This window comes from Camelus bactrianus, chromosome 1, assembly GCF_048773025.1.
Source record: "Camelus bactrianus isolate YW-2024 breed Bactrian camel chromosome 1, ASM4877302v1, whole genome shotgun sequence".
In the NCBI taxonomy this organism is placed as follows: domain Eukaryota; kingdom Metazoa; phylum Chordata; class Mammalia; order Artiodactyla; family Camelidae; genus Camelus; species Camelus bactrianus.
Window position 1 is genome coordinate 83,430,834 of NC_133539.1, and position 22,359 is coordinate 83,453,192.

Genomic DNA, 22,359 nt, shown 5'->3' on the forward strand with positions numbered 1-22,359 from the left:
CTGACTTAGAGCTTTCGGTGCCAAGGCTTATGATCCTTCTGCTATGCACTCTGTATTTCAGATGTCTGAAGGGAGATTTGGATGAATGCTGGCTCCCATTCAGCTCACAGTCAAATCCTCTAACACAGGCCTGCGGTGCAGAATTTCTACATTGTCGATTGAAGTGAGAGCCATAAGGTTTAGACACCAGACACCAGGGAGGCAAGGTTGACATTCTGTTGTGAAAGCTTAAGAGTCTGACTTGTATTCCTGCCCAGACAGAAGGCCAGCCCACCACAGCCGAGACCAACCAGTGTGGGAGTTCACAGAATGAGCCAACTTTTATTTCCAAGAGGGAACACAGAGAATCTTCTTAAATTCCCAAACTTGGGATGAAATAAGACTAAATTACCATACCATCTAGCCCAGAAGAGAGCAGCTTAGCAAAGGTTACACGGCAGATGTACTCAACTCCTTTTTCCCCTTCAAAAAGTGTGAAGCACACTTCAGTACACCGTCATGCTTGATTTCAGAGTGGTAATCTGCAAGCCTGTAAACCCACGCCTGTGATTCCAAAGCTGTAACATTAACCTCTGTGAACCCCAGTTTCGTTATCTTTAAAACGAGAGTAATCGTATCTACCTCTTAAGGTTGTTGGGAGGATTAGAGATAATATTTTTTAAATCATGGTAATTATTATTACTAGCAGACATAGCCAAAATTACTTCCAAAGTCTAATTACTTAGATTCAAGAGTTTGAATCTCTGGATTAATTAATGTGTCTGAAAAGAACGTACTTGGACTAAGCTTGCACAGCATCTAGATGACACTTCGACCCAGAGGACTGAGCCTCAAGGAGCCCTGCCTTTCCCTGGGTATGCTCCGTGCCCCAGCAGCCTTAATCCACCCAAACCAGCAAGCCTGCAGGGGCAGGAGACATGCAGACTTGATTGTTAGGTCAATGGTCTTATTCTTGTCTCACGACTACTGAAGAGATGTTCCCTAAAATGCTCTCAGTGTCAGAGTTCAAACTCCTTTCTTGCCTATCTCCTTCTTTGGCTCAAACTTGAACCCTACCTTGGGCCCGTGCTTGTCGACAGCACCACCACTTTGCTTTCAGAACTCAAATTCTCAGAATGTGTATGTAGGTACCGAGGATTAGTGGCCCCAGCCCTTTCCCTTGGCTTTTGTGTCTTACTCCTTGTCTTTATCCTGTGACTGGAAATGACACCCTGGATTTTGATCACAGCTTTGCCCTGGACTCCCATTCATAATCATACAAATATCCTATCTTTACAAAGTGGCTGCTCAGCACCAGGCTCTAGGCTCTACAAAATCTGAGGAAGTTTTGCCACTCTTGTGGTTCAGAGGCCAGTCTTTGTCCCCCAGATATGCTCTGACATTGACAGGAGACCTGGGATTTCAGAGAACCAATATGCAAATCATCCCACCAAATGGCAAGTTCATATCTGTGTTATACTTAGGGTTTCAAATACTGTCCATGAGACTTTCACAAGAAGCCAAGTGACAAATCTAAGCTTAAATTTAGTTGGTTCTATTACATGCATATTCCATCTACTTACAAAGATAATTTGAGGCAGTGTACTGTCTAAAACATATTTATAATAGAACCACCAAAGCTAAGGCTTAAAAGGAGGGAGAAGGCACAAAAAATAACCACTGCAGAAAAACAAAAGCCATGTTACGAAGTGGGGTAGAGAAAGCTAAATTAGGAATATAGGTTAAATGGAATCTCTGCATTTAAGCCTACATGCTGGGTTTCCTAGGAGCCAAAGCCATGCATTGTATAATTCTTCTTATCTAATAAAGAGAAGCAGATTGTCAGAGAGGCAAAATGCTCCTACATCTAAACAAAGCATAATTTGTTGCAAGGATCTGTATATTTTAAACACGGAATCAATACAGAGTCATCTAATAAAAGTAAACACTTTATTTCAGACACATGCTAGGTACTGAGAATACAAAAGAGAGTAAATTCTATTGGGGGCAATAGACGAGAGGATAAATCCATTGGGAGAGGCTCTGTGTTAGAGATGGGCCCTTGGCTGTATGTGGTGGTATAATGTAACATTTCACAAGTGCTGTCTAGCCTTGGGTTTGAGGTCATGGCTCAAAATTCTCAGTTCCCCCTTTGCAGTCAGTTTGCTAAGCCCCCACCCCAACTACTTCCCTTATCAGACATTCTAGAGTGAAGATACACACATATCCAACTGTCAGAGGTTCCCAGATACCTAACACCCAGGGATGGCCCCTTCCTTGGAGTTGTGGAATTATTTAAAATATCCAGTCTCTAGGAGGACTGTGAGCTTAGCCTGAATCCACCCCCACTGGCCATATAAGCTGCCTCCTCTGTGAACAACTAGCTTGTTATTTTGTCTTGGATGTAGTCCAGTGGGTAGCCCTGAATGGCACCTTTCTCTCATTTGGAACTTTAAGTAACAAAGAGTTCTTCCTTTCATCTATCTGAGTGTCTTTATGTTGTGTCCCACCATTGAAATAATCTTTAAATCTTCTAAAACAGTTGACAAATTTGGATTATACATATGGGAGTAGATCTGGAAAGTCTTCTCAGAAGAGGTGATTCCAAACTTTGCATTGAAAGGGAGGAGAAGTTAAGTGAAGTTGGGGGAGATGAGGAAAGATTGTGAGGTGAGAGGGGAACGTGTTGACTTGCACTCAAACCCAGGGACAAGCACTGCAGAAGCAGGGAGTGTCTGACAGATGGAACACTAAGACAAAGGTGTGGGAATGTGGAAACTTCTGGTATACTTAAGGAACTGCAAATTTCAGTGTGTCTGTATCTGGAGGATGAAGTACAGAGTAGAAAATGGCAGGTAAGTCAAAAGTAACCACGAGTCAGATCTTGAGGCATCTTATAAGCCATAATAAGAATTTTGGGTTAATTCTAAAGGATATATAGAGACAATAAGCATTTTTAAGGATGGTAAGAATTTTTTTTATTATATTTTCAAAAGATGTTTCTGGCAGTCATTAAGATAATGGATTAAAGGGGGCAAGTATGAAGGATGATACCAGTAAACAGATAATCACAATAAAACTTTCTTTAAAAAATGCCAAGGGCCTGAATGCAAGTAGTCATAATGGGATTGCTCTTAGGGAGATACTATGGAGAAATTGCCCGTTGGTCCCACTGGGGAACCTGAGGGGTGGCATCAGAGAGAGGGAGTCATGAGTGATTCCAGATTTACCAGACTGGCCTGGAGAATGGGTGGCCTGAGCTGTCAGTACTACTCAGAGAAGAAGAAAGTTGTGGGGTGGAGGGTAGGAAGGGAGATACACTTAATTTTAGGTTCACTAAGTTTGCAGTGCTGGGGGACATCCTCAGTGAGGAGGTCAGGCAGTGGCTGGACCTCTGGGTTCAAGAACGAGGAGAGTGATCTGATTCAGTGCTACTGATGTGGACAACATTCAATCCTAGCTAACTGCAGTAGGTAAAGCTGTGCAAGTGAAAGAGACCACACAGGAGGGAGTGGAGAAAGGGTCAAAGCCAGAACTCTGAAGATCATTAAAATTTTGGAGGTGGACAGAGAGAAAGACTAAAAACGGTTAAGCAGTCATCCCAGAGATGGAAGAGAACCAAGAGAAAGTTGGGTCTTACCACTCAAGGAAGAGAGAGTGTCAGGAAGGAAGAAGAGGTCATTACAGTCAAGATGTTAAGCAGAATGACTGAAAAGTATTCTTTGAAACTAACAGTGGATAATTCATGAATAATCCTGGCAAAACCAGTTTTGATAGGAACTTTGTCTTAAGATAGAGAAAAAGTTGATCATAGAGGAGAAAGAAGGATATATTAGAAGCAAGATACTCTATCTTAAAACAAAACTACTCCCTAAGATTCGTTTTGCCAGCCTTATTCATAAATTATCCACTGTTAGTTTCAAGGAATGCTCTTCAGTCATTTTCCCTAAATCTTGGAAGTAATGACCTCTCCTGCCTTCCTGCCAGTCGCTTCTCCTGGGGCTACAGGACATAATGTTCTCTGGGTTCCCTTACATTTCTGTGATGATTCTACCACCTCTTTCATATAGTCCTTTCCTTCTGCTCACCTCCAAAATTTTGACAAGGTTCTAAGAGGAGGGCAGGTGGAGATTAGCCTGAAATAACAGCAGAGCACCTTTCTTCTTAGTGAAGAACAAAGTGGGCAGAGCTGAAAGTTAATGTCAAAGTTTCTAAGGTGGGAGTAAAAGTTGGGAGGGCCTTTAGCTGAAAATTTGTTTCTCTGCAAAATGAAAGACATGCATTCAGTAATAGATTTTGAAGTCACTGAATTAAAAAAATGTCTCTATGATTATTGTTGTTAGAAAATGTGAACGCTGAAACCGCAGGGCTCTTTTCTTGTCAGCAGCTAGAAAACTATACTGGGACACTAGATTGGGATTTAAGTTTCAGGCTCACATCTGGTATTTGCAAGCACTTAATCCTTCTGCTTCTTTTAGATGGAGGCAGTACTCTTTTACGTTTAATGCCTTTTTTCACTTTGGACCCTGTGAAAATGCATAAGCTGCCTAAAGCTTGCTGCCTCCAGTGCTTTCAGAAACAGGGAGATATAAATCTTCAACCCAGTAATAAATGAGAATGAGAATATTTTACTATATGGTGAAAATACAGCTGTGACTATTGCTTTAAAACTCCAAAAGCATATAGAAGGCAAAAAAAAAAAAAAAGGAAAGTAAAACAAGAGTTATTAGAAGAGTCGATGAATGTATGTTTGTTAAAAAGCTAGCAACAAAGATGTCCAATGGAAGCCATCTGATCACCAAAGCAAGTTTGTAAGTCTAGTGTCTGACCCTCCGTAGTTTTGTTTAGTCCTATGCCTACAGCCAGCTGCAAGTATAGAGCTAACACTAATAATATGAGCTATTTTTTCATTGATTGCTTGCTCTGTGTTAGGCACTGCACACCTGCATCGTAACTTGTCCTCATTACCTGCTACAGACAAACAGTTCCTGAACAGGTAAGTGACCGCTCAAAGTCACACAGCTTCTATACGGGATGACTATGTGGTAGAGTTAACTTAATATTATCACCTTGAAAAAGGAAAAAAATTTTTTCCCAAGATATGCTGTTTTCAGATTAGTATTATTTTTCTCACAGTCCTAAAGCCCATTCTGTAATATCACAAACAAGTAATGTAAAGTTATGCTCCTGTACAATTCAGGATCTGCCATTCTCAGGGTCTTTGTGCTCTGAATGGTACTCTGATTGTGGGACAATAATGTGAGAGTAGACACATAATAATTATAAATGACTGACTCAAGCCACCACTTACTGGACATCGACCCTGTGCCAGGTACTGTTTTCAGCTCTTCATATGTACGTTCATCCCATCCAGGGGCTATTCCATAAGGCACTATGAAATCATTTAGGAAATGTAAGAAAACAAAATTATTCAGTGCTTAAAATTCAGGTTTTATTACTTGATGCAATATATATTATAGAAATCTTACTTCTAAAAATATTTTGCAAATATAACTAGAAAAAATCCTAGAGATTATTCTGAAGGCAGACCTGTGAAGATATTTTCCACACAGAGCGAAAGAGGAAAAGAAAAGGCAGCTGGCAAGGATGAAGACCACTCTGCTAACATTTCATCATTTTGTTTTGTTTTAACCTTGGATACAGAAGGTAGAATTTATTATACTTCTCAGTTCAAGGAAAATTCTTATCACTCCCTGGTGCTTGGAAGGGCCTCCCTTGTTCTATTTGTTCACTTTTAGCCCCAGAATCCACTTTTAGTCTCCCCGATTCCCTATGGGCAGCCGTTCAAATGTTTTAAGTACATTCCAAAAGTTTCTGTCCTTATACAATGTTTAAGATTGATTTTTATGAATTATATCCTGGTTTTACTAGATATAGAATCAGAGAGACTGAGAGAGAGATAAAGAATGATACAGACTCTGAAGATCAGAGATTAAGAAACTGGGCCAGGATCACACAACTCTTATATGATGCAGTGGAATTCAGACCTCAGTCTGTCTCTGCCTAAAATTGTCAGTCTTACCTTCCCAAGTCTGAAGGCTGTAGAAAAACTGTAGAAAAAAAGATTGCTAAATGCATTCTTAAAATCTATTGGATTTGGAAAAAGGTTTTGAATTGGATTAATCATCAACAAAACGGATAAAAACTTGGGAAGTTCATGAGTTGTTTGTTTTGTTGTTTTTTTGTTTTTTTTTTTTGTCAAGGCTACAGACAGGGGATGAGGAGGGCAGAGGAGAAGTGTTCTTTAGATTCAATTTTGGGGAATTAAATTTATCACCTACCACACAAAAGTGATTAATATTGCGAGGGAGATGAATTTGATAATGACTGAGAGATGCCATCAAGCTGACAAACTAAACAATTTTTTTAACCTGACATAGCCCTATTCAAGACATCAGCTGTCATATGAAATGAATTCTGTTTCTAATTTGTCTTCATAAATAATGCAACTAATTGAAAGGTAGTTACAATGAACGTCTTTAACTTCTTTCATCTCCGATTTGAGGGCAATCTCTTTTCATTCCCTGGAAAGAATCCTCCACTTCTTTTATCAAGTAAAACTTAGACATAACTGATCAGAACACTGAGATCAAAAACAAAAGAATCCATTGTGTGAAGACCACCACATCTAATGGTTTTCTCAATCTTCTTTTTTTCTAAGTTTTGCATTATCTTAAAATGTAGAAGATAAAGATCTTGACGTAAGAAAATTTATTCAAGCTCAGAATTTCACAAAGGATATCTTTATTTAATTAGGTTGTACATCTACCCTCTTCTTTCACCTAATTTATATTTATTTAGAATTAAAATATAACCTCTGATTCTACCATGCTGCACACTTAATCATACAGAAAAATCTTTAGTTTCCAGCTTCTAGTAACCTTTCTTCTTCCTTCCCTCACATCACTTAGAATAAAAGGAACCACTGAACAAAAACAGAAACTGACCATTTCCAGCAAGTGGAAATAAAGAATTCTTGCAGTGAAGACTAAAATAATTAACATGTTGTTCATCTGAGGTTTCTCTGTGCAGACACCAGTGATTCCATTTGTTTATTTGTAAGTACAGATGTTAATAAACTGATGTGCTGAAGGCATGAAAAAGCAGTAAGAGAACTATGCAAGCATTAAAACCTTCAATCATTTAATTATTTCACCCCTCTGAGAAGGCCAATTTCAAGAAAAACAGCAGAGGAAGGACATGATTGTGATTGGAGATTTGAGCTGGGTCTATTTCATAAGGTTGTTATTAAAAATGGGAAGAGAAGAAAGATTTTGAGGGACACCAAATTATAGCTAAAACCTTACAAGTTACTTAAAATGCAAATTACACAGATAAATACAGAAAATTTGGATAATATGATTATTTTGGTATCTAGCTCCTGGCTGTTAAAAGATATCCACTGGCAATAGAAGGAGTTTAGTCTACGTTATCATTACTTACATTTAGTAATAGCTACTAAAGTCTGCCTTTCAACAATGAGAAAATCTCCAATTCCAAGCTATGGAAAGATAATGTATTTTGTCCAAGGTCCAAAAGCTAGAAACACTTCAAGTTTGAGTTTTTCCCCCCCAAAAATGAATCCATCTGGGTAAAGTCCTGATATCTTTTTGTTATGATACATTCTGTTATAATTCTGTTACAATAACAGCTATTCTGTTATAATACATTCTTTTATGATAATAGCTAACATTTAACTAATACTTGCCAGATATTGTATAGGTATTGACTTTTGTCTAAACGCATAAGAGCAAAATGGAGACAGACTGGAGAAGAAGGAACCCAGGGGAAGAGATGGCCACCCTAGTCCACTTGAGCTGCTGGAACAACATATCACAGCCTGAGAGACTTAATCAATTTATCTTTCCACAGTTGTGGAGTCTGGAGAGTCCAAGATCAAGGTTCTAGTAGGGTCTGGTTTCTGGCGAGAGCTCTCTCCCTGGCTTCAGATGGTCACCCTCCAACTAGATCCTAGTATGGTAGAGAGAGCAAGTTCTCTGGTATCTCTTCTTAGACAAGCATTAATCTTATCATGAGGATCTGCTACCCTCATGAGCTCTTCTAAACCTAATCATCTCCCAAATATTCCATCTCCAAATACCACCACACTGGGACTTGGGGCTTCAACATGTGCATTTGGATGGACACAATTCAGCCCATAGCAAGGAGAGAGGAAGATGATCAAAAGTCAGAACTGGGTAATAAGTGTGTAAGTACAGACAGGCAGCTGTCAAAGGTGAAAACTGTGCTGTCAGGAAGTCAAGAGGAAGATTTAGAAAAATGAGTGGTTAATAGTGTCAGAGGCCATCGAGAAAGGCATGGAAAAGACTCCTCTTGAAACTGATAATTAGAAGGTCATCAGTGTCTTTCATTTGGTCTGAAGCCCAAATGCACAGATATAAAACTATATGTTATAATGCGTCATTACGGCAACACTAAATTATATGGCATTACAAGAAAGAGAAGGAATGTTTTTGGCTGGGGTAACCAGAAAAGGCTTAACAGGACAACTGACATCGAACATGGAACATGGAACATGGACCAACAACAAAATCATACAGATGACCAATAGGCACATGAAAAGATGCTCAGCATCACTGATCATTAGGGAAATGCAAATTAACACTATAGTGAGGTATCACCTCACACACGTCAGAATGGTCATCATTGAAAAGTCCACAAACAATAAATGCTGGAGAGGGTGTGGAGAAAAGGGAACCCTCCTACACTGCGGGTGGGAATGTTGTTTGGTGCAGCCATTATGGAAAACACTATGAAGATTCTTCAAAAAACTAAAATAGACTTACCATATGATCCAGCAATCCCACTCCTGGGCATAATATATCTGGAGGGAACTCTAAATTGAAAAGCTACATGCACCCCAATGTTCATAGCAGCACTATTTATAATAGCCAAGACATGGAAGCAACCTAAATGTCCACTGACAGATGACTGGATAAAGATGATGTGGTATCTATCTATACAATGAAATACTACTCAGTCATAAAAAAGAATAAAACAATGCGATTTGCACAACATGGATGGACCTAGAGAGTATCATACTAAGTGAAGTAAGTCAGACAGAGACAAATATCATATGATACCACTTAACATGTGAAATCTAAAGAATGATACAAACTTATTTACAAAACAGAAACAGACTTATAGAAAACAAGCTTATGGTTACCAAAGAGGAAAAGGGGTGTGGAGGTAAATTAGGAGTTCAGATATAAACTACTATAGATAAGATAGATAAACAACAATGTACTACTGTATAGCACAAGGAATTATATTCAGTATCCTGTAATAACCTATAATGGAAAAGAATATAAAAAAGAATATATATGTGTAGCTGAATCACTACGCTGTACACTAGAAACTAACACATTTAAATCAACTATATTCAATAAAAATAAAAATTAAAAAATGTTCCCACTTTTAAAAATATCTAACCCTTCCTACAATATTACTTAAAATACAAACCAATGTGAGACTCAGTTCTCTACAGTAAACCTTTTCTTTCAAAAGAAATAAGCAAACAGTTCTTGTCCTCAAGCTTGCATTATTAGTAGTTAAATACAAAGTGCTTAAATTCTTCTTGAGCTCCTTTTAACAATGATTGCTGTAATCGTGTCAACTGAGATTCTTAAGACCATTCTTTGAAACCAAAACTTCAGGGAATGTATGAGAGACGCATGAAAACTTCCTCAAAAGTCAGTCTCTGGGCTCTCAGTCCAGTACTTCTGTAGAATGATATCCAAGGGGTTGAGCGCTTTAAAATGACTGCAGTCATGAAATCCGTACTGCTCCTTAGCTTAATCTGCTCGATATATCTGCATATATACATATACACACTATGTATACATATACATACACACTATGTTGAAATTCTGCACAAAGATATGATCAGCTTAAGGAGCTGTAAATATGCTATTACCATAGTGTCCATGTATTTGCACAATAGGAACTGGATTTTAAAGAAAAGCAATAAAAAAGGTAAAGCATAATATTCTTATCCAAGTCCACTTTTGACATGATGTCATTAAAACAAAAATTGGAAAGTTCAAGGGCAGTGGTGGTGAGAAACAAGGAAAGAGCTAAATCCTTCTACTAAGAAATAGCTAATAACTGCCAGAATTTAGAAAATTAATTATACTTGAAAATATAATTTAGTTGGTTTTTAGTTGGTTGCTAGAGTGTTTATTTTGCCTTATCAAAAAGACCAGATATCATAGATTTATATAATTCATTGCTTTGCAAAATACATTTATAACAGACACAAAAATTCACCAGCTCGTCCTTTACTGATAAATACCCCACCTGCATGTATTGGTAATCCTGCTCCTAAACATTGTGTGGCGAAGAGAAGTTATGGTTAGAGTGGCAGTTTAAGGATGTTACCAGCTGAAGACCTTACAGGCTGGGGGTGCAGATGGGAAAGGGATCCCTGTTGCTAAGAGCAGAAATCCTGCAAAAAGGAGGGGATTTTGGGGGATTTCATAAACATGCACGTGCTGCTGTCCCACTGCGGGTGCCTGCTGTGGATGTAGTCATTATGATATCAAGTTCCCGGGAAACCACAGTATGACCTGTATCTCTGCCCTCACTCAACATGGAAAAGTCCTTTTTTGCTCTCAGAACCTCCATTTCCTCATATCAAAATCAGACCTACAACTAGGACATCTTTACCTGTTTCCCCTGACCTTCTCTCATGTCCTATAAGACATGTTAAGAAAAAGAAAGAGGAAGCATATGTTACAGAATTGGGTGAAATTGGCTGATTTCTATTCCAAGTTTCATAATTACAGAACACTTACAAAATACTAATAATTTGAGTAGATGGACAAGTTAACAATCCCTATGTAAATTAAACCAGCAATTAAATTGTGATATATAAGGAGCTACTCTTTCAATATAATAGATATTTTTAAAAGGGACCTGAAGATGAAATCAGAATGTGCTTGTGTCATCGGAGGATCTCATTCAATGAAAAAAACACACTTTTATGTAAATTGCTTCAGTTAAAACAAAAAAGAACATTCATAAATCACGCAGGAAGCATAATATTTTAAGGTATTCTGTGTCTTCTTCCTGTGTACATACTCATATTAGGAAATTTATAAAATTCAGAAACATTCAAAGATTTAAAATAATAGTTCTACTGCCTAAAACTGATATCTAAGAATATTTTGATATACAATAAGTATATCAAATAAGAGTAACCTCAGATTTAGTGTGTGTAGTTTTAACTATTCTTGAGCAACCGGAAAATCCTTAGTATATAATCTGTTACAATTTTTGCTGTTACAGTGAGTCCAGTTCTGAGTCTGGTTTGAACTGAGTGAACATTGCAGCTCGTGACTGTAACAGCCCAGCTTCCTCTCTTCAGTGTGGCTAGGTGTTAAACTTACCGTATATATGCAATAATTAACAAATGTATACTGAACTGCATATGGCAGAAATGATACGCTATGGAAACAGTCACACATCTGGAGATTGAAGTTTTGCTTGTGAATGTTAATTTCTGTATTTCCTACCCCATCTTTTTTGTCTTGTACTCTCTTTTAATAGCAAAATATCTTTTTTATTCTAAGAGATAGAATTGTACTTGAAAACCGTCAGCTTCTAGAGAGATTTTTATAACAGAAAAACCTTTTCTTCCTGCCCCTACATGGGCAGGTCGATTTTCATTGAAAACGACGTCAAGCTGGTTCTAATATTTACTCACTTATGCAGGTGCGTCCATCAGCATGGAGTCTGTATCCTGTATCACATTCACAGTGGAAGGTGCCCAGAGTGTTAATACAGCGCTGCTGGCAGCCTCCATTCACCACAGCACATTCATTGACATCTAGAGGAGGAAGACAGATGGCCAGGATTACAATGTCATTCCAATGTCAGCTTCAGAGAAGTAGCACAGTATTTCTTTGATACACAGTATGTGTTAGATTGTACAAAGGCGCTGTCTCTGTGGCCACAAATCTTTGCTTGTTTGATCCATTTTACTCTACAGTATAAACAAGAAAATGTAGATAGAAACTTTATTGAGCTTTTTAAAGCCCAGCAAAATTGAGCATAGGGATTGCTTCACAATTTTCTCTTCTTCACGTCCTGATTAATTAGACAGATCCGAGATACAGCTCCTTCCTTAGGGAAGGAAACCTGGAGGGGAGAATTAAAATGAGCTACTCTATCTGGAGCAGCACATAGTAGATAAACATCTATTATTGGTCTGAGGCTGCTGAATAAAGTCAGTAACAGAGTTAAGACCTTGACTTTCCTTGTGTATTATGGTGGATGTCGGGGCAGAGATAGATAAATTCAAATAAAACCATGGTTTGGAGTTCTTAAAAAGACATCAATACATTTGCCCCATTGACTCAGATTCTTCCTTATCACTCAGGATTCCGTTTTCTGAAATACTTAGCATGTGTATGTGTGAGGTAACTTTAACTTAGAAAGTATGAAAAGAGGTCAAGACTCACGGTCACCTATGTCTTATGATCAGTCAGTCATAAAGTCAATCATATTACACTCATCTACCATTAGGAAAGGGAAATCCGTTTCTCTCTCAGAACCTATACTTCCTTGTACTCTGTACAATCAATACCTAAATATCTAAACCCATAACAGGAAGATATCCACACACATACAGAAAGCTTTTCATATGACTGGTGATTTTAAGGCTTTTAAATTTTCTTGTTTGGAGAATTTTTTTACCCAAAATCTGTTTTTTGATATGTCAAAGAAAAAAATCAAGCAGAGAGGTCAAGACTTAGTGTGGGGAAGCACATGTCTCATGCAGAGGATGTCCCTGACTTCCCATGCCCCCAGTTCCAAGTATTCTGTCAAAGAATGTTGGGCATAAACATTCTTAAAACAAAACAAAACAAAATTATCATAATAGATCATTAGCTTTATAGTGAGTGAGATTTAATTCCACAAGGCAAGATCCTTACTTGGGAAGACATCAACATTGAGAAGGAAGATTATTCCAGTGTCTTATCATAGGACCTCTTTATGCTGAAATCATAAGGAATGTTTTGTACTGCAGTAAAAATGAGTTTTCTTTTCATTGGCACTAGTTTTTGTTATAAAAAAGAAGAAAAAATGGCTGTCTGGTCAGGTCTGGGGGTGATGAGCACCAAGGGACCTTCTTTCCAAACATAAAGAACATAAATCACAAAATTAGTACCACGTTTTAAAATGACTAGTTTACTATATTATAGGCATTTTACACAGTCTAGTATTCTCCTTCTAAACTTAGATATTCTGGAGTAATTGCTGATGTTTTTAAAGGAATCTTATTTTAGCGATAAGAAATACTGACTTTTTGAAGTATTAGAATTTTTATTGAATTCTGAGTCTGTGATAAACAAACTGCTACATTTTTCCATATAAACTAATATTAAATCAGAATTCTCCATTTGCTACCAGTACTTTGTGCAGGGCTTTAATATTTATGCTAGCTAAATTTTTATCTTTCTAGCTTTAGGGTATTATTCCACAGGGTTGAGATATAATTTTGAATCTGTCAAGCCCTGAATTAGATATCCTTCTCAGGTCTTTTCCTTTAAACATACTAATCAAACTCTTAATTCCCAAGAGTCATAGTTTTATCAACGTAACAATCAACACACCAATATTTGCCATCATTTGGAGTTATTATAATATATCACATATATGTGTTTAAATACCCTAAAATGTCTTAAAGAGTGTGCACAGATAAAACGATTACTTGTGAAGAGGGAAGGAAGGTACCTAGACTGGGTGGGTGGAGTGTGGTATGTGCGTGTGGAGGTGCTGGACAAGAGACTTCATTCATCTCCATACTGTTCTGATTTTTCACAAGAATGTTGTTCAGGTATTACTTGTGTATTAAAAGTAATTTTAAAGAAAGACAGACAATAAGAGCTCCTCCTTTTGCCCCTACCCATCAAGCTTCAATAATTTTCTGACAAAAGAAACCAAGTGACTGTAAAAAAGAAAAATCATTGAGTTCATTCCAACGACAAGAGTGGACATTGATTTTAAGGATGAGACTTCTTTCAGTATGTTTTCAGCGTGTTCATAGTCTTAATCTGGCCCAGAACTATAATTAAAGTACCATAACATATTAGAAACATACACACACACACACACACACACACACACACAAGCAAAAGCGAAACAAATTTCCTCTGTGCTTTGAGTCAGATGGCCTTGGGGAAAATATCTTAGTGTTGACACTTACTAGCCTGTCGTCTTGCCTCTCTGAGACTCAGTATCATCATCTGTAAGAAGGGATAATAATGGCTGTCATATGTACTATGCCATGACTTCTGTTTTCCTTTCCTATTCATGTGTACGATTTTGGAATAGATTGCTAATGCTTGAGATTATGTGTAGAAATTAAACAGGTAACTGTACTCCACTAAACAGTGGCGCTAACACTACAAGACCGTAAAATGAGAGCACATGACAGAAGCACTGAGCAACACAGGAATTCAGGAAATGGAAAATACACTTGGGCTACAGTGAAAAGGGGACATTTGAGGTAAAAATTGAGAACTGAGTGCACGGAAAAGAGGGTGGCTAACTCAAATGTGCAGTAGTTTAAACATGCAGTGTCTGAGATTCAGCATTTAGACCTACCTGTCAGGTTGCAGAATGAGGTTGGCAAAAGAAAGTAGAGAAATAAACCTAAAATCTTCTTTTAATTAATTTGGATGGCAAAGTGTTCCTCTTCTTGATTTACAATACAATACACTTCTGGGCAGGCTGAGACATAATAGGCTGTGTTCACACAGTAGCTAAGCCAACGTATTAACAGGTAAAAAAAAATCAATCATTTATAGAGTGGCACTAAATGCAAAGTAATTGGTTTGACTTTCTCCTTTCTTGTCCTTTCAGAATACACTGAATTTACTGATTGCTTGGGCACTGGGTAACCAACAGTTCTCAAATCTGGCCGCACGTTAGAATCGCTTGGTGAGTGTTTAGACATACCCATGCCTTGGTCCTCCCTTTAAAAAAGTCTGATCTAATAGGTCTAGAGTAAGAACTGAGAATCAAACATTTTAAAGGCACCTTTCATGATTCCAATGTGTAGTCAGAGTTCAGATCCCCTGATGTATTAATGCTTTAATCACCTAGATATCTTGTTATAATGTACATGCTAATTCATTAGATCTGGTGCTGAAGGAACTAACAGATCCAAGGCATTTCTGAAGCTGCTGGTCTGGGGACCCTACTCTGAGTAGTGAGAGTGTAGATCATCCTCTGTTCAACTGTAAATGCCACACACATCACGAATGTCATGATTTGGCTCAGCTTTTCAGCTGTTCAGCCAAAGCAAAGCAATTCAGCCTAAATAGATGATAAACCAATACTCTGACCAAGACAGTGTGTTTATACTTACATACATGTATTAAATTATTTATCAAAAATCTCTGAAAATAAACCACCAATATTTCCCATAGTATTTGCTTAATAATAGTTAATAATTTTAAGACAATTTTAGCATTATGTGTTATGAGAAACAACTTTCTTCTGTAAAACACGAAGGACATTTTAGTTCTTTTCTGATGGAATACCTCTGATATAGGATAAAACTGGGTTAAATTGCCATGATATTAGACACCCACACTGAAGCTGTCACAAGTGATTTTCTTTTCCATCAAGATTCTGCCCAACAGAGTTAAAAACTACAAATGTCAATATTGCATTAAAATGTTATTATCAAGTATACTTCATTTGAAGAAACCATTTCTCCAAAATTTTTCTCAGTTCTGTCTTCACGTTAGGTGCTTACAGAAAGCCCTGCCCTTAGAATTGGAGCTCCAGGACACTGCTGGGAATAATGATAAAGTGATTAGAATTTTTTCAGCATTATCACTGTGATATGGACCAAGGATTTGATGATTTTTATACTGTAAAAGAATGTTAAAAAGAATCAACTATATCTGCTATTCTTCAGTTTTAATGTTCTATCTCTAAATATTTCTGCTGTATTTATCCCTAAAACTATTTCCCTAGACGGTTACAGAATATAATAGCTTAAAGGAATTCACATTATTATCAAATGTATTTTGCACATAAAAGCTCCCCAAGACAACAATCATCCACTTTTGTTTCCAAACAACCAAGATTGTTTCATGTTATTTTTCTTAAAAGTGTGCAGCCAGAGTTAAGATAAATTATTCTTCCATTTGCCTTTTAATATGCTGTTCTCAGAAACCCATTGATTGGAAATAAGTGTTTCTAGGTTGCTTTATGTTAAGGATTGCATTGTATCAAAGTGTTAGGTTTAGAGGAAATATGAAAGGCTGTGTTGAAGATTCCACTAGATTTTCCATGTGGCTTTATTTTCACACTGCTCTACTCTGCTTTCACTCTGATACACCATAGCTTATCAAAACGGCTGATTTTTCACTTGTAAGTCTGTAGTTCCTGATTGAATGGACTTCTTAAGGTCAAGGATCCTGCTATATCAAGCATTTTCTGGCATAGAGTTGATACCCCATATATGTTCTACAAACAGATGAATGAATGTGTAGTTCAAGAGTCGGCCATGCCATTCAGTCTCCGTATCCCCCCACGTTTATCAGTGGGATTTCTTAGGATTGGGCTCTACTCCACCTGCTCTCTTTTCACTCTTGATGTTTATTTTTGACCCTTCACAAGTTGCTTTAAAAAGTCCAGGACACAGAATACTTCTTCATTTGCTAATGAACAAATTCAAACTGTGTCTAGAATGACTATCCATGAGTTGTTTGTTTGAGATTCATCCATTTTTATTCTTCCCTAATACTCAATAACCGTCAGGTTTTCCTTTGGGGGATTTTCTCCCTTTCATTTTAGAGAAGCCATGCCAATTATGTGGGATTAACGAATACCACTTCTGTCTCAGATCTGAGGTGGGCTCTACTTGACATAATCCTACCTCTATTTGCCACAGTGTTTGGACCCGGTAATTTCTTCATTAGCACATGGCTCTCTCAGGAATGAATGAACCAGTTCAGATGTGATCCAATCAGCATGACGCTCAACATACAGGTTGTGAACCCTGGGACATGGAGACCCTCTTGTTCTGGAAATTGTAATGTGTGGATGTGAGCCTTTCTGCAGTAGACATTTTGCTCCCATGAATGAAGATACAGTAAAGATAAAGTCAGCAAACAAGAAAAAGCTGAAAGACTCACAGAGAACAGGAGATAGAGCCCTGACTGAACTAGGCCTGAAGTCCTCCCTACCTCTGACCTTCTCAGTTAAGTGATTCAACCCCCTCCCTTTTATTGTTTAAGCATTTTAAGCCCCATGGTTCTAGTGCTTATAAAAGAAATCATCCTAACTGACGCATGCATACTGTAAAGCAGGTGTGCAGGAGGAAGTTACCAAGTGCAGCTCAATCTCAACACACACTTTCCAAAAATAGACTTATTGTCCTCTAATTAGTAGCATGTTTTAATCTATATTTCATCAAGGCTTGGGGCAAGTCATGTAGTTCTTCCTTATAGTACTATTGGAGCAATTACATTTCATCAAGATTCTGATGCATTTGGAGAGTTGTCTCAATTTTGGTTCATTTTTCATTACAAATATTAAGGGCTATCAAACTGCCTGTGCAAAGTTGTGACACATCTGATAGTGCCAGACAGGTTGAAGGAGGCTTCTTGCACGGTTTCCTCACAGTTCCTCTGGGAGTGGCCCTTCCTTAGCTTTTTCCCCAACCATTCACCTCTGCTTTCTCCATTTGCTCCTTTTTTGGTAGCTACAACCTCAGTTAGCTTGATGCTCAGAACCAAAATAGTAGTAAGTGAATTAACATTGGTAACTTTGCAGATACTATGGTTTCCCTACCCTTTGGTCTTGCTATAGCTTTTTTTTTTTTTTTTTAATGTTATTGGTTTTCTAGCCCAGACATTCACCCAGCAATAAAGGTGGCCTTTCTCAGCAAAAACCATCCAGTTCACAAAGAGGCAAACAAGTACTAGGGAGAAACAAAGCTCAAAAGACTTGTTATCATGCACTGAGGATGGGAGAGTACATGCTTTTGAAGACAATGAAGTTGATCTGGTCTGTATAGTTATTTAAGGCAAAAAGATTATGCTAAAGATGTGGCTAGGGCCTGATCATGGGGGGCCTTTTCTGCCCTACTAAGGAATCATGGCTTTACTTATGGACCATGGGCATCAATAGTGTGAAGAACAGATTAGAGAAGTGGGAGACTGAAACAAGGGAGGCCAAGTAATAACTATTGCCAAAATCCAGATGAAAGATGATAGGGCCTTGACCCAAGCCAGCAACAGTGGAAATAGAGAGATGTGGGCAGATATAAAAGAGATAAAGGAGAGAAAATCAAAACGACTTGGTTATGAACTGTATGTGATGGAGAAGAAAGAGCCAAGGTCCACTGACTTGAACAATTAGACGGATGGCTGTGGCATTCACCAAAATGGCACAGAAGAGGGAATATCTGATACTAGAAGAGTAGCTTTGTTTTGGACATTGTGGTTTGATGGGCAAGTGAGATGGCAAGTTAAGGTTATATCATAGGCAACTGAATACATGGACTAAAATCAGGAGGAAAATGTGGGCTGATTTTTCAGCTACCATCTGTCTACCCGCACGTGCCTAAACTTGGGAGTCATCCTTGATACTTTCCTCTCTTTCACCCATATTTGACCTAATATCAGATTGTACTATATCCAGCTTATCTCCTAAAACATCTCAAATCTGTCCATTTCTCATGTCCACTGACACCACTCTAATCCAAACTAAAGCCCCCTCCACATCACCTTTGGGTCCTCCAATATCTTCATGCTGCACCACAATAATGTTTCCAAACCAAAAATGTGATCATGTCAACCACTCCCTCACTCCTGCCTCAGTTTCGTACCCTCCAATCCCTTCCCATCGCTCTTATGATCAAGCTGAACGCCAACACTATCTGCAGACCCCTGTGTGGTCTGGTCTCTGCTTCTTTCTCCAATTCTATCCTGCTCTTCTTCTCCTCTTTCTGTGGTTTAGCAACACTGACCTTCTTTAAGTTCTTTGAATACTTTGTATTCCCTTTTATTTCCTCCTCGCCTCCTTTACTTAGTGAGTATGTTTGCTCTTGTAGATGTCCACCACTGCCTCATGGAGGTCTGCATTTCTCCTTCATCCTAGGTCAGAGTTTGTGTTTTACTTTCTTAGGACTAGCTTCCTTCCCTTTGGATTCATTAACTCGCCTATAGTTGTAGATACAAATGTGTGATTATTTGATTGATATCTGTGTTCGCATTAAAGACTAAGTCCCATGAGACCAGGAATCCTGTTGGTTTTACTCACAACAGTAATCCCAGTGTTTGGTACATGGAAGATGCCCTTTAAGTGTCTGTTAAATAAGTAAATAGAAAGGTACAGAGTACTGGGACTCTCCATATACACAGTAATTCAAGCCACAAGAGTGGACAGTATCATTAAGCAAAAATACGTAGATAAAGAAGAGAAAGGAGGTTAACAGAGGACCTTAAGAATATCAACATTTAACACAGGCTGAGGCAGAATATACACATCTGACCAAGAAGACCTTCCAGAGAAGAAGGGGGAAAACTGAGAGAGTCTGACATCTTGGAAGCCAGTGGAGGGGGAGTTTCAAGAAGGAAAAAGTGGTCAACACAGGGATGTCAAATAGGAACTAGAAAGTGCCCACTGGATTTAGCGATAAGAACTTCACTGATGACACTGATGAGGAGGAGGACACTAATAATAACAAGGCACCTAACATTACTGAACAGGAGCAGTGTGCCCGGCACTGCTCTGAACTCTTAACATATGTTAACACATTTAACACCCAAAACAGCCCTGTGAAGTAGATACTACTATTACTCTGACCTGCAGAGGACGAAGCTGAGACATAGAAAGGTGCTTCAATAGAGTAGCTGAGATTGATCCCAGATTGCAGTGTGTTGGGTTGAAGAAGAAGAGGGAGACAAAGAAAGGGAGCAGAAAGTTAAGACAGGTATTTTAATAAGTTTGACTATTGAGAAGAGGAGGTTAGCTGGACAGGAGAGTACGGTAGAGAGAGAGGGTTTCAAGGTGGAGGAGACTTGCAGTTTAAATGTTGATGGGAAGAGACCAAAAGAGAGTGTTGATTTAAAAAATGTAAAAGAGAGAGGGAATTCTCAAATTAGTGAAAATCTCAAATCACATTAGTGCATTCCAAGAGAAAGTATATGCTGGAAGAAATAATCCACCATGGGCCCTGAGCACCTTTATATATATTTTTGCCTGATCACTATTTACTCAAGCTATTTTTCAGGGCTGTGTTTGCACAAAGAGAAGAGTTAACATCTCCCCCGAGAAAATGAACTGGCTTGTTTCCACTAACTCTAAAAGGGGTGGATTCCCCGAGTGCAGTGTTTCCCTTGTATAATGCAATCAACCGCATGTGTACGCATCCATAACAAGCCCATTGTGTCATGGCTATGGGATCTGGGGGGACATGGGGAATTGACACGAACAAATGAAGCTCTGGCTACTGCTTTTGCCAGGAGTAATAAAGTCTTTTGTATCTGACCCAGGAGTCTCATGTATTCTGCCATCATCCATGAAACAGTCCCAGGCTAACTGGTTAGTGTAAAAGTAGAGTAGACTCTGAGACCCTGCACAGTTCTTGATAGTATACAAAACAGGAGTCATATACATAATCAGCTAACACTCTGGGTTAGAGAGCATGTCCACTGCAGAGCAGGAGGACCTGAGGAGCCACAGAGATGGTCCCGGTTTCTCCTTGTTTCACTTATGCCCGATGATTGCTGCAGCCTTGAAATGATGAATAAAGCATGATACTGGATAGATCTCTATCTTCCTGGGCCTGATTTGATGATCTGATCCTTTGTGTTAGCTCAGGAAGGTGGAAGGAAATGACGTCACGCTAGTGTGCCTTCATGATATTTTAAAGAACAGTGAGGGCCTGACTTGATGATCTGATCCTTTGTGTTAGCTCAGGAAGGTGGAAGGAAATGACGTCATGCTAGTGTGCCTTCATGATATTTTAAAGAACAGTGAGAACAACCCAGGGAACCAACAATTTTGCTACAGCATTAGCTCCTTGAGGGCAGAGATCGTATGTGTTTTGCTTATCACTGTGTTTCTAGCACTTAAGTCAGAGCCTGGCCCATAATATATGCACAATAAATATTTGTTGAAAAGGTGGAAAAATGCATGGATGAGTAATGGATAGATTAATCTGCAGAAGAAGAGGGCTCAGCAAAAAAGCCTGAGAAAGACGAGTAGCAGAAGGCAGACAGTGTAGAATCCTGGTACCCAAGGGGGAGAGTCTTTTTCAAAGGGAGTGAACAACAAAATCAATTCTGCTGTAAATCAAATAAAATGAGGACTGAAAACAATCTGGTAGATTGGGAAATTATAAAATCTTTTGGCTACAGTGCAAAATGTGGATAGCAAGTTAGCCTTTGGGGACGACTATTTCTTTAAAATTTTTCCCAAGCCCAGAATAACCTATTCTTTCTTCTTATTGAAAACAGAGCTTCCAAGGTCAGGCTTTCTTGGATCTTTTATATTGCTGCTTCATTTATAACATGACCCAATATCATCCCTGAGGAACACAGGGTGACAAGGCTCTGGTACACTGTGATACAATATTGTCATCACAGGCTCTCTATCTGAGGGAGCAGCAAGCAATGAAAATAAAGCATGTACACAGAGCTTACCACAAACATCAACTTGACATACACTTAATGATATGCAAAACCATTTCTGTAGTTCATAGTACTGGGCACAAATGGCAAAGGAAGGCGAGTGAGCCAGTAAAACTGAGCTGAACAAAAATTCATAGTTTCTTTTTTTTTTTTTTTTTTTTGAGGGGGGAGGTGATTAGGTTTTTTTTTCTTTTTAATTTTATCTTTTTAATGGAGGTACTGGGGATCAAACCCAGGACCTTGTGCATGCTAGGTATGCACTCTTACCACTGAGCCATACCCTCTTCACATCATAGTTTATTATTCTTAGTTAAATTTTCTCTACATTCAGTTCGACTCACAGTCCAAATACACTGATTCTCTTCCAGTTTCAAGAAAAAGCCAAACCCTCTGTAGGCTCTGAGAGCTAGGGATAATATTTCCAGGAGTGGAGAAGCATTCACCCTGGGCATTTGGTTAGAGAAAAAGAAACCTTTAGCCAAACTCACAGGTCACACTCTAAAAGAATGAATGGTATGATCCTCTGAGAGATTTTAATCTTTTGGACAGTGACTGGCTCTGTGTCTCCTCTTTTGCTTGGGGTCTAACATAACTCTAGCATTTAGATGGTGCTGCGTAAGTGTTTCCTAAACAAATGGTGAATGGAGACACATTGAGAGAGGGAGAAGAA

At 38.5% G+C, this 22,359-nt stretch overlaps 1 long non-coding RNA gene across 14 annotated transcripts in view; it reads right to left on the bottom strand.

The window, feature by feature from the left end:
* The window catches only part of LOC105066678 (uncharacterized), a 522,292-nt gene that overhangs the window by 131,049 nt on the left and 368,884 nt on the right, over positions 1-22,359 (bottom strand). For all 14 annotated transcript variants that reach the window (XR_012508563.1, XR_012508551.1, XR_012508561.1 and 11 more), the window contains one exon: positions 11,729-11,851. This is a non-coding gene — a long non-coding RNA (uncharacterized LOC105066678). The remainder of the gene's footprint in view (positions 1-11,728; positions 11,852-22,359) is intronic.